We start from the raw sequence: 17,270 nt of genomic DNA on the forward strand, positions 1-17,270 counted from the left end.
ATGTGGATAAATGTGCGTTTATCCACTTTGGTGGTAACAACGGAGAGACAGACTATTATCTAAATTGTGGCATATTAGGAAAAGGGGATGTGCAACGAGACCTCGGTGTCATGGTACATCAGTCATTGAAGGTTGGCATGCAGGTACAGCAGGCAGTTAAGAAAGCAAATGGCATGTTGGCCTTCATAGCGAGAGGATTTGAGTACAGGAGCAGGGAGGTGTTACTACAGTTGTACAGGGCCTTGGTGAGGCAACACCTGGTGTATTGTGTACAGTTTTGATCTCCTAACTTGAGGAAGGACATTCTTGCTATTGAGGGAGTGCAGCGAAGGTTCACCAGGCTGATTCCCGGGATGGCGGGATTGACCTATCAAGAAAGACTGGATCAACTGGGCTTGTATTCACTGTAGTTCAGAAGAATGAGAGGGGACCTCATAGAACCGTTTAAAATTCTGACGTGTTTAGACAGGTTAGATGCAGGATGAATGTTCCCGATGTTGGGAAGGTCCAGAACCAGGGGTCACAGTCTAAGGATAAGGGGTAAGTCATTTAGGACGGAGATGAGGAGAAACTTCTTCACCCAGAGATGGTGAACCTGTGGAATTCTCTACCACAGAACGTTGTTGAGGCCAATTCACTAAATATATTCACAAATGAGTTGGATGAAGGCCTTACTACTAGGGGGATCAAGGGGTATGGTGAGAAAGCACGAATGGGGTACTGAAGTTGCATGTTCAGCCATGAACTCGTTGAATGGTGGTGCATGCTCGAAGGGCCGAAGGGCCTACTCCTGCACCTATTTTCTATGTTTCTATGATCCTAAGCATCAAATGTTCAAGGGAATAACAACGAGGATTAATTCGCATCATCGCATTTCGCGCACAATGCAATAGCAGACTTTTGCATGAACCACGCGGCCACGACGTTTTATTGCACGAGTGTGACCAGTCACGCAGCTTTCTGCTTTTTGCATCCAAACAGCAATCCAGCGACAAATGGAACTCAACGCTTGTCCTGCCCATGCACCAAGTTGCAACAATCTTGAACGTGTACAACTAGCGTCTTACAATAAAAAGTCTCCCGTTACTTCGGGTGAGTGAGGGAGCGCCGGAAATGTTATGTTGCGAAACAGATTCAAAGCTGAGAAAAAGAAATGATTGACCGGGGGAATTAAACGCCCACGACAGAACTTCGTTGGTATCGAAGTCAGGCAGCTTTTCCATTCACCAACGCAGACACTGCTGCGCCACTACAGCTGATGAGGGGAGCATTTTAAGCAAAGGGCTATTGCTTCTGGAAGGCGGAAAAAGCTGAGACAACTGGCACGTTTGAATGAGTAAACTTGTTTATACTCGCAAAAAAATAATACTTTTTCAATAAATTAAAGATTGATGTGTTGCTGTTTTCTTTCAGCAGTTGCCGCATAGGACAAAAGATAAACTGTGCGGTAATTCAGATTCGAACCGAGGTTGCTGTGATCAAAACGGCGAGTATTAATCATGATACGTTCACAGCACCTCACATCAGCTATTGCAAGTTTGTAGTGACTAAAACAAAGTCACACACAGCACTGCTTGGAATTTATTGATGAGGCAAAAATTCGCCCCGCCAGAAATTATGGCAGTGGTGGCATTCGACCTCCACCCTCCAGCGACTGGAGTGTTAATCCTGAATGGCAACTGGTTATTAGCGGTAGGTAAACTTAAAAGCCATTTCACGCAGAAAGAAATTCGCCCATTGTGCGTTATGAAAAAAAATTAGTCCCCGTTGATAGTTGAACCTAAGATTGTCCTGTTTACTGTACAATGTTATGAACAGCAAAGCCACGGAGCCAAACCTTTACTTTACTGGCTTGCCTCCATTGACTGATATCAGTCGGCTACCTGTGACTGCATTTTGGATTCGGAGGCTGTTTTGCATCGAACCATCTCCCTTGTCTCTTCCGCCATCTGACACGATTCTGCCGCTTTGCCTCCTGCGTTTATCTCAATTTCAATCAGTCGCTTGATGCTGAAGGAATTCCAATGTTTCTTTCGAACATGAACTAAATGAGAACATAAGAACATAAGGAATTGGGGCAGGAGTAGTCCATTTGGCCACTCCAGCCAGTTCCGACATTCAATAAGATCATGGTGGATTTGCTCATGGACTCAGCTACACTACCCTGTCCGCTCTCCATAATCCTTTAAACCCTCAACACTCAAAAATCTATCTATCTCCGCATTAAACATGTTAAAAAACAAAGCCTTCACAGCTCTCTGGGGCAGCGAATTCCTCAGATCCACAACCCACTGAAATAAGACATTTCTCCTCACCTCAGGTCTAAATGGGCGGCCTCTGATTCTAAGATTATGCCCTCTAGATCTAGTCTGCCCTATCAGTGGAAACATCCTCTCTGCTTCCACCTTGCCAAGCCCTCACTTAATCTCATACGTTTCGATAAGCTCACCTCTCATTCTTCTGAATTCCAATTAATAGAGGCCCAACCTACTCTATTTTCCACATCTGTCAACTTCCTCATCTCTGGAATCAACCTTGTGAACCTTCTCTGAACTGCCTCCAAACAAATACAATCTTTCGTAAATATGAAAAACAAAACTGCACGCATTATTCCAGGTGTGGACTCACCAATACCCTGTACTACTGCAGCAAGAATTCCAAACGCCTTTGCAATAAAGGCCAATATTCCATTGGCCTTCCTGATCACTTGCTGTATCTGCATACTAATCCTTTTGCGTTTCATGCACAATTAACCTCATGTCCAGCTGTACAGCAGCACTTTGCAATCATTCTACATCTAAATAATAAATAGCTCATAATTTTTGCTGCATCATACTTTCCAAAATTATGCTCCATCTGCAAAGTTTTTGCCCACTCAATTGGCCTGTCTATTTCCGTTTGCAGATTTTGTGTGTGCTCTCCACGCATGGCTTTTCACCCCATCTCTATGTCGTCGGAAAACCTAGCTACGTTACACTCGCTACCTTCCTCCAAGTCGTTAATATAGATTGTAAATAGTTTGGTCCCAGCACTGAACCCTGCAGCACACCCTGGTTATGAATTGACATCCTGAGAATGACACATTTATCCCTACACTCTGTTTTCTGTTCATTAGATAATCCTCAAGCAATGCTATTATATTAGCCCCTAGCACTTGAAGCTTTATCTTGTGCAGTAATATTTTTTGTGGCACATTGTCAAAGGCCTTCCTGAAGTCCAAATACACCACATCCACTGGTTCCCCTTCATCGACCCTGTTCGTTACGTCCTCAAAGAATTCTAGCCAATGTGCCAAACATTAATTCCCCTGCAGGAATCCATGCTGATTCTGCCTGACCTAATTTTACTTCTCCAAGTTTCCTGCTACTGCTCCTTTAATAATGGACTTCAACATCTTCCCTTCCACAGAAGTTCGGCTAACTAGTCTAGAGTTATTTGCGTTTTTATCGACCTCCTTTTTGAAATAGGGTTGTTACATTTGCTGTTTTCCAAACTGCTGGGACCATCCCAGTGTCCAGGAATTGTTGCTAAATTACAACCAATGCATCCACAATTCCTGCCGCAACTTTTCCTAATAACCTAGGGTGCATGCCATCTGGTGAAGGGGTTTTTATCAGACTTTAGTCCCATTAGCTTACTTAGTTCCACATTTTTAGTGAATTTGATTGTGTTAAGTTCCTTCCCCCCTTTAGCCCCTTGACTATCCATTGTTGGAATATTATTAGTGTCCTCTCCCGTAATGAATAATACAAAATATTTGTTCAGAGTTTCTGCCATCTCCATCTTTCCCATTATTAACTCCACGGTCTCGTCCTATTAGGGACCAAGATTTAGCCCAGCCACGATTTTCATTTTTATATAGCTATAGAAACTCTTGCTATCTGTTTTTATATTTCGTACTAGTTTACTTTCATGGTAGATCTGATCATGGACTCATCTCTACTTCCCCTCCCACATACCACAACCCTTTATTATCTTATCGCTCAAAAATATGTCCATCCCTGCCTTAAATATATTCGATTACCCAACCTTCACAGTTCTCTAGGACAGAGCATTCCATAGATTTACAACCTTCTGAGAGAAAAACTTTATAATCTCAGTTTTAAATGGATGGCCACTTATTCTGAGAGTATCTCCCCTCGTTTTACTTTTCCCTATGAGTGGAAATATCGTCGCTTATTCTCTTACAAGTTTCAATATCATCACCTCTCATTCTTCGGAACTGCAATGAGTATAGGCTCAACCTACTCAATCTATCGTCATAATTCAACTTTGTCATCTCCGAAATCATTCCAGTGAACCTTCTCTGAACAGCCTCCAATGCAAGTATATCCCTCATAACAACGAACACCAAAACTGGATGCAGTACTTCTGGTTTAGCCTGAATAATAACCTGTAAATTTGCAGCGGGACTTCTCTGCTTTTATACTCTATCCCACTTGCAATAAATGCGAACATTCCAACTCCTGATTACTTGCTGTACATTCATAATAACTGTTTTGTGTTTCATGCACAAGGCCCCCAAGTCTCTCTGTACTGCAGCACTTTGCAATTTGTCTCAATTTAAATTATAATTTGCTTTCCTATTATTTCTGCCAAAGTGGATAACCTCACAATATCCCACAAGATTCTCCTTCTGCCAAATGATTGCCCACTCATTAGCCTCTATCTCCTTTGCAGATCTTTTATGTCTTCCTCGAAAGGCTTTCCCACCCATCTTTGTATCATCGTATCAGGGAAAGTCATAACGGGGAACAAAGAAATGCCGGACCAATTGAACAAGTACTTTGGTTCAGTATTCACTGAGGATGATACAAACAACATTCGGATATAAAAGTGGTCAGATGGTCTAGTAAGGAGGAGGAACTGAGGGAAATCCATATTAGTCGGGAAATTGTGTTGGGTAAATTGATGGGATTGAAGACCGATAAATTCCCAGGGCCTGATGGACTGCATCCCAGAGTACTTGGAAATAGCGGATGCATTGAGAGTCATTTTCCAACATTCCATTGACTCTGGATCAGTTCCTATCGAGTGGAGGGTAGCCAATGTAACCACACTTTTCATAAAAGGAGGGAGAGAGAAAACAGAGAATTATAGACCGGTCAGCCTGATATCGGTAGTGGGTAAAATGATGGAATCAATTATTAAGAATGTCATCGCCGCGCATTTGGAAAGAGGTGACATGATAGGTCCAAGTCAGCATGGATTTGTGAAAAGGAAATCATGCTTGACAAATCTTCTGGAATTTTTTGAGGATGTTTCCAGGATAGTGGACAAGGGAGAACCAGTTGATGTTGTATATTTGGACTTTCAGAAGGCTTTTGACAAGTTCCCACACAAGAGATTAATGTGCAAAATTAAAGCACATGGGATTGGGGGTAGTGTGCTGACATGGATTGAAAACTGGTTGTCAGACAAGAAGCAAACAGTTGGAGTAAATGGATACTTTTCAGAATGGCAGGCAGGGACTAGTGGAGTACCGCAAGGTTCTGTGCTGGGGCCCCAGCTGTTTACACTGTACATTAATGATTTAGACGAGGCGATTAATTGTAGTATCTCCAAATTTGCGGAAGACACTAAGTTGGATGGCAGTGTGAGATGCGAGGAAGATGCTATGATGCTGCAGAGCCACTTGGATAGGCTCGTTGAGTGGGCAAATACATGGCAGATGAAGTATAATGTGGATCAATGTGAGATTATCCACTTTGGTGGTAAAAACAGAGAGACAGAATATTTTCTGAATGAAGACAGATTAGGAAAAGGAGAGGTGCAACGGGACCTGTGTGTCATGCTACATCAGTCATTGAAGGTTGGCATGCAGGTACAGCAGGCGGTTAAGAAAGCAAATGGTATGTTGGCCTTCATAGTGAGGGGATTTGAGTACAGGGGCAGGGAGGTGTTGCTACCGTTGTACAGGCCTTGGTGAGGCCACACCTAAAGTATTGTGTACAGTTTTGGACTCGTAACCTGAGGAAGGACATTCTTGCTATTGAGGGAGTGCAGCGAAGGTTCACCAGACTGATTCCCGGGATTGCGGGACTGCCCTATCAAGAAAGACTAGAGCAACTGGGCTTGTATTCACTGGAGTTCAGAAGAATGGGAGGGGAACTGATAGAAACATTTAAAATTCTGATGGGTTCAGACAGGTTAAATGCAGGAAGAATGTTCACAATGTTGGGGAAGTCCAGAAACAGGGGTCACAGTCTAAGGATAAGGGGTAAGCCATTTACAACAGAGATGAGGAGAAACTTCTTCACCCAGAGAGTGGCGCACCTGTGGAATTCTCTTACACCGAAATTTGTTGAGGCCAATTCAACAATATATTCAAAAAGAAGTTAGATGAAGTCCTTACTACTAGGGGGATCAAGGGGTATGGCGAGAAAGCAGGAATGGGGTACTGAGGTTGCATGTTGAGCCATGAACGCATTGAATGGCGGTGCAGGCTAGAAGGGCCGACTGGCCTACTCCTGCACCTATTTTCTATGTTTCTATGTTTCTATGAGCGAACTTGGTTAAATTACAACGGTCCCTTCATCCACGTCATTAATACAAATGATAAGTTGTTGACGACCCAGTACCCAGATCCTGCTTAACCCCACTAATCAACTTTTCCAAACTTACAATGCCCCATTTATTCCGACGCTCTGTTTTTTGTTATTTAGACAATGCTAATACATTACAACCAACCCCATGAGCTTCGATCCCGTGCAGTAACCTATTATGTGGCAATTTATCGAATGCTTCTAGAAATCTAATTCAACCACATGCACTGATTCCCCCTTGTCTATCTGCTCGTTCCATCCTCAAAGCACTCCAGCAAATTTGTCAAGCATGATTTCCCTTTCAGAAAACCATGCCGACTCTGCTTTATTGCATCACGCTATTCCAAATGTCCTACTAGGTCGAAACAGGTAAGGCAAGGGGATAAAAATAGAATTTAGACAGTGAGACATCTGTTCCGTGGGGCGCGAACAGGTTGAAGCGATGCTTGTATTAGGCTGCGTGGGTTTGGGGAACTATGACGTCAGCGGCCATGTAGGAAGATCCCCAGAGGAGATGAGATCAGTGACCTTCTTGGAAACGATGGCCAGATGTTCGCTCGTGCGCCATGGTCCAGTGTGAGCTACGATGAAGTGTGAGACTAATGGGAACAATTAACGATTAAACACCGTGATAGTTTTTATTTTCATTTCTTTCAGAAAGACATAAGTATTAGGAGCAGGAGCGAGCCATTCGGCCCCTCGAGTTTGCTGCGCTATTCAATGAGATTATGGCTGATTCTCTACCTCAAATCTACTTTCCTGCAATGTCCCATATCACTTAATGCCCTTAATATCCCCTAATCTATCGATAGCTATCATGTATAAACTCAAAGACTGAACCTCTACAGCCCTCTGGGGTATCTAATTAAAAAAAACCACATCCCTCTCAGTGTAAACGTTTCTCCTGATTTCATTCCTAAATAGCAGATCTTTTATTCTGAAACGGTGCCCCCTGGTTCTAGACTTCCAAGACAGAATAAACGTCCTCTCTCCATTTATGCTGTCAAGAACTGTGAGATTGTTGTATATTTCAATGAGTTCCCCTCTCATTCTTCTCAACTTGAACGAATATATTCCTAGTCTACTCAATCTCTCGTCATCGAACAATCCCAACCTCCCAGGAAACAGTCTGGTGAACATTTTCTGCTCCCTCTCTATCCTTCCTGAGGTTACGAGACCAAAGCTGTACACATTCCTTGCACTCCAATAAAATCAACTGCTATGAACCTTTCACTGATTGGAAAATGGGAATTCCAAATTGTATCTCCATTCCGTGCGCTATCTCCTCGATAGCTTTTCTGCTGCGGTCTGGAAATTTATTTGCTCCTTGACTTCCTTCCAAATCCTCCTCAATCCCATAACTTAAACCACAGTCCATTAAACTAAACCGCTGACTGCAGGCAATCAAATCCTTCCGCAGTGGCAGCCAAACTTTTACCTCTGAGCTATGGAGTATCCTACGTGCGTAACATCCGCCGTCTCAACATTTGCCTCTGCGCAACTACTGCTGAAATACTTATCCATGCATTTGTTGCCTCTGGACTGGACTATTCCAATGCACTCCTGGCTGGCCACCCACGTTCTACCCGATTTAAACTTGTGCTCATCAAAAAATAGACTGCCTTTCTCCTAACTGGCACCAAACCCGTTCACCCATCACCCCTGTGCTCGCTGACCGACATTGGCTCCTGGTTAAATAACTCATAGGGATATAAAATCTCACCCTTGCTTTCTAATCGCTCCATGTCCTCGACCCTCCCTATCTCTGTCATCTCCTCCAGCTCCATAAATCCCTGACATATCTTCACTCCTCTAATCCTGTTTCGTTGAGCATCCCTGATTATAATCACTCAACCATTCAAGGCCGTACCTTCAGCTGCCTTTGCCTTTAGCTCTGCAATTACCTTACGAAATCTTTGAACCTCTCTAACTCTTTCTCCTCATATATTAATAGAAACAATACGACACTGAGGGAAGCCATTTGGCCCATTGTGTCTCTGCCTGCCGACAAATAGCTAACCGGCCTAATCCAACCTCCAACACGAGGTCCGTAGCCCTGTATGTTACGGTTCTTTAAGTGCATATCCAAGTACGTTATAAATAGTAGTGAGGGTTTCTGCTTCTACCATCCTTTCAGCTCGTGAGTTCCTGACAGCCATCATCATCTGGATCAATTGATTATCCTCATCTCCTCTCTAATCATGATACCAACTACTTTGCATCGATGTGCCTGGTTTTTGACCCCTCTGATAAGGCAAATGTTCTTTCTAATATCCTTGCTACCCATTCTATCTAGGGTCCTCATATGTCATGCACTTCAATTCAATGTTCCATCAGCCTCCTCAGTTCCAAACAAAAAAAAACACAGTTCATCCAATCTTTCCTCAAAACTTTAATTTCCCACTCTACGCAACATGCTCGTAATGTCCTCTGTACACTCTTGAGTGCAATCAAATATTTCCTGTAATGTAGTGACCAGTACTGCAGCAGTACCCTAGCTGTGCTCTAACTATTGCTTTGCAGTTGTACCATAACTTCTCTGCGCTTACATTCTATCCCTCGGCAATAAAGTAAAGGATTTCATATGCCATTTTTACTAATTAATCGACCTGTTCTCGAACTTTAAGGATCTGAGGGCATACACTCGAGGGTCTCTCTTTTCCTCCACACCTCTCAGCACCCTGCTATTTTGTGTATCGTATTGTACCTCCCCTGATGCATTAGCTCACACTTTTCTGGATTGATTGCCATGTTCCTCTTTTCTACCCAACTGACTGTTCAATCGATATCTTCCTGCAGTCTAAACTTCCCACTTCACTGTTAAGCACACAGACAATTTTTGTTTCATTTGTAAACTTCTTTACCATGCTCCCTTACTTATGTCTAAATCATTAATGTGAACTACAGAAAACAAGGGACTGAGAACTGAACCCTATGAAACCCATTGGAAACATCCTTCTGTTCGTAAAAACATACATCAACCCATTTTCTTCCTGCATTGAGCCAATTTTCGATCCGATTTGTCACACTCCCTTAAATACAATGGACTTTTACTTTTTTGTTCAGTCTGCCATGTGAGACTTTGTCAAAAGTCTTTTTAGAATCTATGTGTATTACTTCAAATGCACTACCCGTATCGTACCTCTTTGTAGCCTCCTCAAAAAATTGTATTAAGTAAGTCAGACACGACCTTCCCTTAACAAATCGATGCTGACTGTTTTTTTGAAGAATGCCTTTCTAAATGAAGGTTTATACTGTCCCTCAGCGTTGATTCCAATATTTTTTCCATCACCAGGTTTAACCTAACTGTCTGTAATTATTCGGTGTTTCACTTTGTCCCTTTTAAATAATGGTACAATGTTAGCAGTTATCCAACGTGTAGTTTCCTCTCCTGCAGCTAGGGAGATTGCTCAAATGATGGTCAGAGCCTGCGTAATTTCCACACTTGCTTCTTTTAATAGGTTAGGATATATTTCATTGCGTCATGGAGATTTATTTACATTAGAAGATGCCAAACCCCTTAATCATTGCTTCATTACTATATTTATCCAATCCGTTATTACATTCTCTTCTTCCTTAACTTTAATGCTGGTATCGTCGCCCTCCTTTATTAAACCGCTGCAATGCTTTAATTTCGTACCTTATACACATACTTCACATCCACACATAGATTACCATTTTGGTCGCTAAATGCCTTATTCTGCCCTTCGTTATTATCTTGTTCTTTATGCAATTGTGAAATATCTCTCGATTGTCTTTGATTCAACGTGCCAGCATGTTTCTTGGTTCTTCTTTTCTTTCCCAATTTCCTTTTTAATTTCACCCCTCGGCTTTCTGCAGTACTGGGCTCTCGATTGCTGATATAAGCTTCCTGCCTTTGCCTTATCTTTCGCAGTTTGCACCTTGTCATCCAAGGGGCTCCAGATTTGGCACAGTTGGCGTTTTTCTTTCTCGGAACATGTTGACACTGAACTGGTATCTCCTTCAAGAAGGCCTCCCACTGCTCTGACACTGATTTACCTTCAATGAGCTGTCTCACTTCCACTTTTTCTATTCATCGAATCATGGAATCACAGAAATTTACAGCACAGAAGGAGGCCATTTCTGCCCCTCGAGTTTGCACCGTCCAATAAAGAGCTATCCAGCCTAATCCCACTTTCTACCTCTTGATCCACAGACCTGTAGGTTACGGCACTTCAGATACACATCCGAATACTTTGGAAATGTGGTGAGGGTTTTTGCACATACCATCCTTTCAGCCAGTGCGATGCAGGACAATCCCCCTCTCAAGTCCCCTCCCCCAGTCCGCACCACCATAATCTGGGTGAAGAAATGTTCTCTCACTCCCCACTAAAGCACCTACCAATTACTTTGAAGCTATGCCTCCTGGTTGTTGATCTCCTCTGCTAAGGGAACAAGGTCTTTCCTATCCACTTTATCTAGCCACCTCATAATTAAACACCTTAATAATTTATCCCCTCAGCTTCCTATGTTCCAGAGAAAATAAACCAAGCCTGTCTAATCTTTCGCCATAGCTAAAATTCTCCATTCCAAGCCACATCTTGGTAAATCTCCTATGTACCCTGTCTCGTGCAATCACGTGTTTCCTGCAATATGGTGATCAGTACTCCACGCAGTACTCCAGCTGTGGCCTAACTGTTTTATACAGTTCAAGCGTAACCTCCCGGCTCTTATATTCTATGCCTCGGCAATTAAGGAAAGTTTTCCGGATGCCTTCTCAACGCCCTTATCTGCCTGTGCTGCAACATTCATGTGTATGTGGAAATGCATTAAACATTCCCTTTGTTACTCTACACTTCTCAGTGCCCTACCATTTAATGTGTATTCCTTTGCTTTGTTAGCCATACGCAAATACATTACCTAATAGTTCTCCGTATAAAATTTCATTCACCACTATTCTGCTCAGGTAACCAGTTCATTGATACTGAGCTGCTTTCAAGATCTTTCTTCTTCATTATCATCCACATAGCCAATGGTTGTTCAATCTGAAAACTTTTTAATCATACCCACTTAATTCAGATCTATATCATTGATATATACGACAAAAAACATTGCACCTTATACTGAGGAAAAGGATCAACACTCGAACAGCCTTCCAGTTGCAAAAACATCTGTTTCTCTTTGCTTCCTGACTCCAGGAACATTTTGGATCCACCTTTCCAATTTGCATTGGATTCCAAGTGCTTTTACTTTCGTGAGCAGTCTGCCATAGGTAACCTTGTCAACATCCTTGTTAAGCTCCATATGCACTGCATCAAATGCACTATTCTAATGGTCAATCCTTGTCAGAAAATGTAATCAATTTAGTCATACACGACTTTCGCTGAAAATTTCTATGCTGACTCTGCTTGATCAAACCGAGACTTTCTAAAAAATATTTAACTTGTTCCTCAGATATTTTTCTAATAATCTTTCCTCACCCGAGGTTAGGCTGATTGGCTGCTATTGATCATCGATCACGTTCTCCCTTTTTAAACAAAGATACGACATTAGCAGTCCTCCAGTCCTCTGGCAACACAACTGCAGCCAAATTATTATGATTGTCAGAACCTCTGCTATTTCCTCCTTTGCTTCTCTTAACAGCGTGGGTAAATTTCACTTGGCTCTGAGGATATTTTCACTTTCAAAGCTGTTAAACCCCATAATACTTCCTCGCTTACTATATTTATTTAACTAAATATTTCACGTTCCTCCTCCCCAATTGCAACGTTTGCATCGCCGCACACTATTGTGAAAACAGATGCAATGTATTCATTACGAACCATAAAGAAATATTCCGCCTCCACTCATAGATTACTGTATGGCCTATAATGAGCCATATTCTTTCTTTAGCTATCCTCTTGCTCTTAATATATTTATTAATCTTTGGGTTTCCGTTGATTTTAATTGCAAAATATTTTCATTCTCTCATTTTGCTTTAATAAAATCCTTTTTAATTTCACCTTTGCACTTCCTATAATCTTCTAGAGTTTCTGAAGCATTGATGCATCACTGTGGCATAAGCCCCCATATTTTCCTTTATTCGACCGTTTAAGCCCCTTGGCATCCAGGGGGCTCTGGATTTGCTAGTCCCGCCCTCTTTCAATAAGGGAACGTACTTTCTCTGAACCCTCAGGATCTGCTCCTTGAATGTCTCCCAATGCTCTGTCACAGTTTTGCCTTCAAGTATCTCTTTCCTGTTAACGTTGGCTAAATCTTATCTCTGCTTAACAGAATTGGCCTTTTTCCTAATTTGAGATTATTTATTCCTTGTCTATATTTGTATTTTTCCATAACTGCACTAAATCTCACTGAATTATGATCTCTATTACCAAAATGCTCTCCTACTGATACCCCTTCCACGCGCTCAGTTTCATTACCTAAAGCTAAGTCAGAATCGCACCTCCCTTCTTTGGCTTGCGAAATAATGGCTAATAAAGATCAGCTGAATGCATTTTAGGAATTCTGCTCCTATATGTATTTCGCAATAATTCTATCCCAGTTAGTATTAGTGTAGTTGAAATCGACTTCTATTGCTCCCCTATAACTTTGCCAACAATGTTGCTCGTCTCTCTCACTCTGACTGCTAGCGGGTCTATAGTCCCATCGCAGCAGTGTGATCGCCGCGGTTTTGTTGTTCCATTCATCCCATATGTCTTGAATTGATAATCCATTAAGCATATTCTCTCTCCTCAGCTGCAATTGTCTCTTTCATCACTACTGCGGTTAACCCCTCCCCTCGTTTTTATTCCCCTTCTTCTAACCGCCTAAAAACCATATCAGCAGGAATGTTGAGCTTGCATTTCTGCCCTTATTTCAGCCATGTCTCAGTAATAGGTATAAAATCATACTCATCACTGGCACGTGGCGTTGGGAGTAATCTGGAAATTGCTACTTTGAGGCCCTGTTTTTTAATCTCTCTTCCAGCTCCCAACAATCTACCTTCAGGGCCTGATCCATCTTTCTACCTTCCGGATATAAAAGGGGTCAGAGGGTCTAGTAAGGAAGAGGAACTGAGGGAAATCTTTATTAGTCGGGAAATTGTGTTGGGGAAATTGATGGGATTGAAGGCAGATAAATCCCCAGGGCCTGATGGCCTGCATCCTAGAGTACTTAAGGAGGTGGCCTTGGAAATAGCGGATGCATTGACAGTCATTTTCCAACATTCCATTGACTCTGGATCAGTTCCTATGGAGTGGAGGGTAGCCAATGTAACCCCACTTTTTAAAAAAGGAGGGAGAGAGAAAACAGGGAATTATAGACCGGTCAGCCTGACCTCAGTAGTGGGTAAAATGATGGAATCAATTATTAAGGATGTCATAGCAGTGCATCTGGAAAATGGTGACATGATAGGTCCAAGTCAGCATGGATTTGTGAAAGGGAAATCATGCTTGACAAATCTTCTGGAATTTTTTGAGGATGTTTCCAGTAAAGTGGACAAAGGAGAACCAGTTGATGTGGTATATTTGGACTTTCAGAAGGCTTTCGACAAGGTCCCACACAAGAGATTAATGTGCAAAGTTAAAGCACATGGGATTGGGGGTAGTGTGCTGACGTGGATTGAGAACTGGTTGTCAGACAGGAAGCAAAGAGTAGGAGTAAACGGGTACTTTTCAGAATGGCAGGCAGTGACTAGTGGAGTGCCGCAAGGTTCTGTGCTGGGGCCCCAGCTGTTTACATTGTACATTAATGATTTAGACGAGGGGATTAAATGCAGTATCTCCAAATTTGCGGATGATACTAAGTTGGGTGGCAGTGTGAGCTGCGAGGAGGATGCTATTAGGCTGCAGAGTGACTTGGATAGGTTAGGTGAGTGGGCAAATGCATGGCAGATGAAGTATAATGTGGATAAATGTGAGGTTATCCACTTTGGTGGTAAAAACAGAGAGACAGACTATTATCTGAATGGTGACAGATTAGGAAAAGGGAAGGTGCAACGAGACCTGGGTGTCATGGTACATCAGTCATTGAAGGTTGGCATGCAGGTACAGCAGGCGGTTAAGAAAGCAAATGGCATGTTGGCCTTCATAGCGAGGGGATTTGAATACAGGGGCAGGGAGGTGTTGCTACAGTTGTACAGGGCCTTGGTGAGGCCACACCTGGAGTATTGTGTACAGTTTTGGTCTCCTAACTTGAGGAAGGACATTCTTGCTATTGAGGGAGTGCAGCGAAGGTTCACCAGACTGATTCCCGGGATGGCGGGACTGACCTATCAAGAAAGATTGGATCAATTGGGCTTGTATTCACTGGAGTTCAGAAGAATGAGAGGGGACCTCATAGAAACGTTTAAAATTCTGACGGGTTTAGACAGGTTAGATGCAGAAAGAATGTTCCCAATGTTGGGGAAGTCCATAACCAGGGGTCACAGTCTGAGGATAAGGGGTAAGCCATTTAGGACCGAGATGAGGAGAAACTTCTTCACCCAGAGAGTGGTGAACCTGTGGAATTCTCTACCACAGAAAGTAGTTGAGGCCAATTCACTAAATATATTCAAAAGGGAGTTAGATGAAGTCCTTACTACTCGGGGGATCAAGGGTTATGGCGAGAAAGCAGGAAGGGGGTACTGAAGTTTCATGTTCAGCCATGAACTCATTGAATGGCGGTGCAGGCTAGAAGGGCTGAATGGCCTGCTCCTGCACCTATTTTCTATGTTTCTATGTTTCTATGTTTCTATATCATTGGTACAATAATGGACCATACCCTTTTTTTGTTCACTCACTCCCCTAAACGTCCCCTGCAACCGCTCAGTTAAACTTGACCCTGCACCATATAGGCAACACAACGTACTGGAATAGGAACATAAGAATTTGCAACAGGAGTCGACCATCTAGACCCACGAGCCTTCTCCGCCATTCAACAAGATCATGGCTGATCTGAATGACGTCTGCGGCCTGTGCGCTCCACGAAAAATCGTATATTTTACCATTATTGCTCTTCCACTCTTCTCCCCCAAAACCCGCCCCCCTGTGCAGCTGCGCCAGCAGTGGTACCGTGGAGTTAGCTCTGACTCAGCATCTCCGGATCAGCCATCGCTCCAGCAGTACTGAGAACAGAATGCTGCTGCGGGAGCGAGATGCAGTCAGCGGACTTCTACAATAGATGGCTGCTCCTCCCCTTCTATCTGACGACCACACTTCCATTCCCTGCCTGCACTCTCTTAAGCTGCCGGGTTATCACCTCAAGCAACGAGCTATCCATGACGTTCTCGGTCTTGCGGAGTCACTGCAGCGATTCTCCCATTGATGTCCCTACCACCTGCCCAGCTTGGTTGCCAAAAAGAAGTAAAGAACTGCCCTCGCCCTTGTTGGGCCTGCTACATACAGACTTAAAAAATGATCTCCTGCAGGCAACTTCGGAATTCAATGCTGTCTATAACTATTACACTGATTGTACCCCAGTTAATATTACATTAAATGAGATCACCCAATATTACTGCAATATGTTCATGCATCTGTCAGACATTTGCCAACACATTGCTTGTTCTATCTCCCTCGGATTGATTTGGGGCCTACTGTACACTCCCAGCAATGTAGTTGTTCCTATTTGTCATTGAAACTCATTTGAAGATCATTCTAACATATCACCCCTTCACATAGCCGCAATATTTTTAGTAATTAACATTGCCATCCCCTCCTTCTTAATCCTCTCTCTATCTTGTTTGAAATACCTGCAACAAGGAATGTTGAGTTGAAAATCCTGCCCCTCTTTATGCCATGTTTCAGTAATTGCTAAGATATCATGCTTCAACATAACTATCTGTGCCCTCAGCTCGCCTGCCTTATTCACCATACTCCTTTCATTTAGGAATATGCTATTACGCACAGACAAACTCATTTCCCAATCTTTGTTTGCTTGTCTTTCGAACTGCCATACTACTCTTCGACCTTCCAGCTCGAGCTGTGCTTTCCTCATTTCTGATTCTATTCTCATCTTCTAAAGAGGACGTGACTGGAAGGCTGTTTGCATGGAATTCCGCACGTCTCAGTAGTAGGTGCCTTGGGATTAGTGGTATATATCAATGCTTTAGATATAAATGTAGGGGTATGATTAAGACGTTTTTAGATTGTGCTAAAATCGGCTGTGTGGTTGATGATGGAGAGGAAAGCTGGAGACTGTTGGGGAGAACAGTGGAAACATGAATTCAATCCGTAGAAGACTGAGGTAATTCACTTGGTGAGGGCGATCATGGCAAGGGAATGCACACTCAATGACAGGACACTGAGATGTATAAGGGAACAGGGGGTCCTTGGACTGAATTTTAATAGACCCATGATGGTGGAACAACAGTTGGTTAAGAAGGCATGCAGAATACATATTTATTAGGTGAGGCATAGACTATAAGAGCAGGGAGTTTGTGCTTCAACTGGACATAACAACATGTGGGCCACAGCTAGAGTACTGCTTGCAATTCTGTTCAACACTATCAGCAAAGGTGCGATTGTACGAGAGAGGATAGTGCACAGATTGATGAGTCAGCGAGCATCCGACTGCTGAAGCACCAATGTTCGGAATTATACTTCATTTTACATTCCAACCTCTGCAACTTATATGCAATAAATTTATTTCATAATAGATAGGGGGACACTTCACCAACATAAAACGGAATTTGCAGCAGATGCTGTATGGAATTGTTCAATAAATGTTGGACACACTAAGCAGGTCAGGGAACATCGTTGGCGAGAGAAACACTGGATTAACCTCTAAGACCCATGAATTATAGGTCCT

This window comes from Pristiophorus japonicus, chromosome 28, assembly GCF_044704955.1.
Source record: "Pristiophorus japonicus isolate sPriJap1 chromosome 28, sPriJap1.hap1, whole genome shotgun sequence".
Classification (NCBI taxonomy): domain Eukaryota; kingdom Metazoa; phylum Chordata; class Chondrichthyes; family Pristiophoridae; genus Pristiophorus; species Pristiophorus japonicus.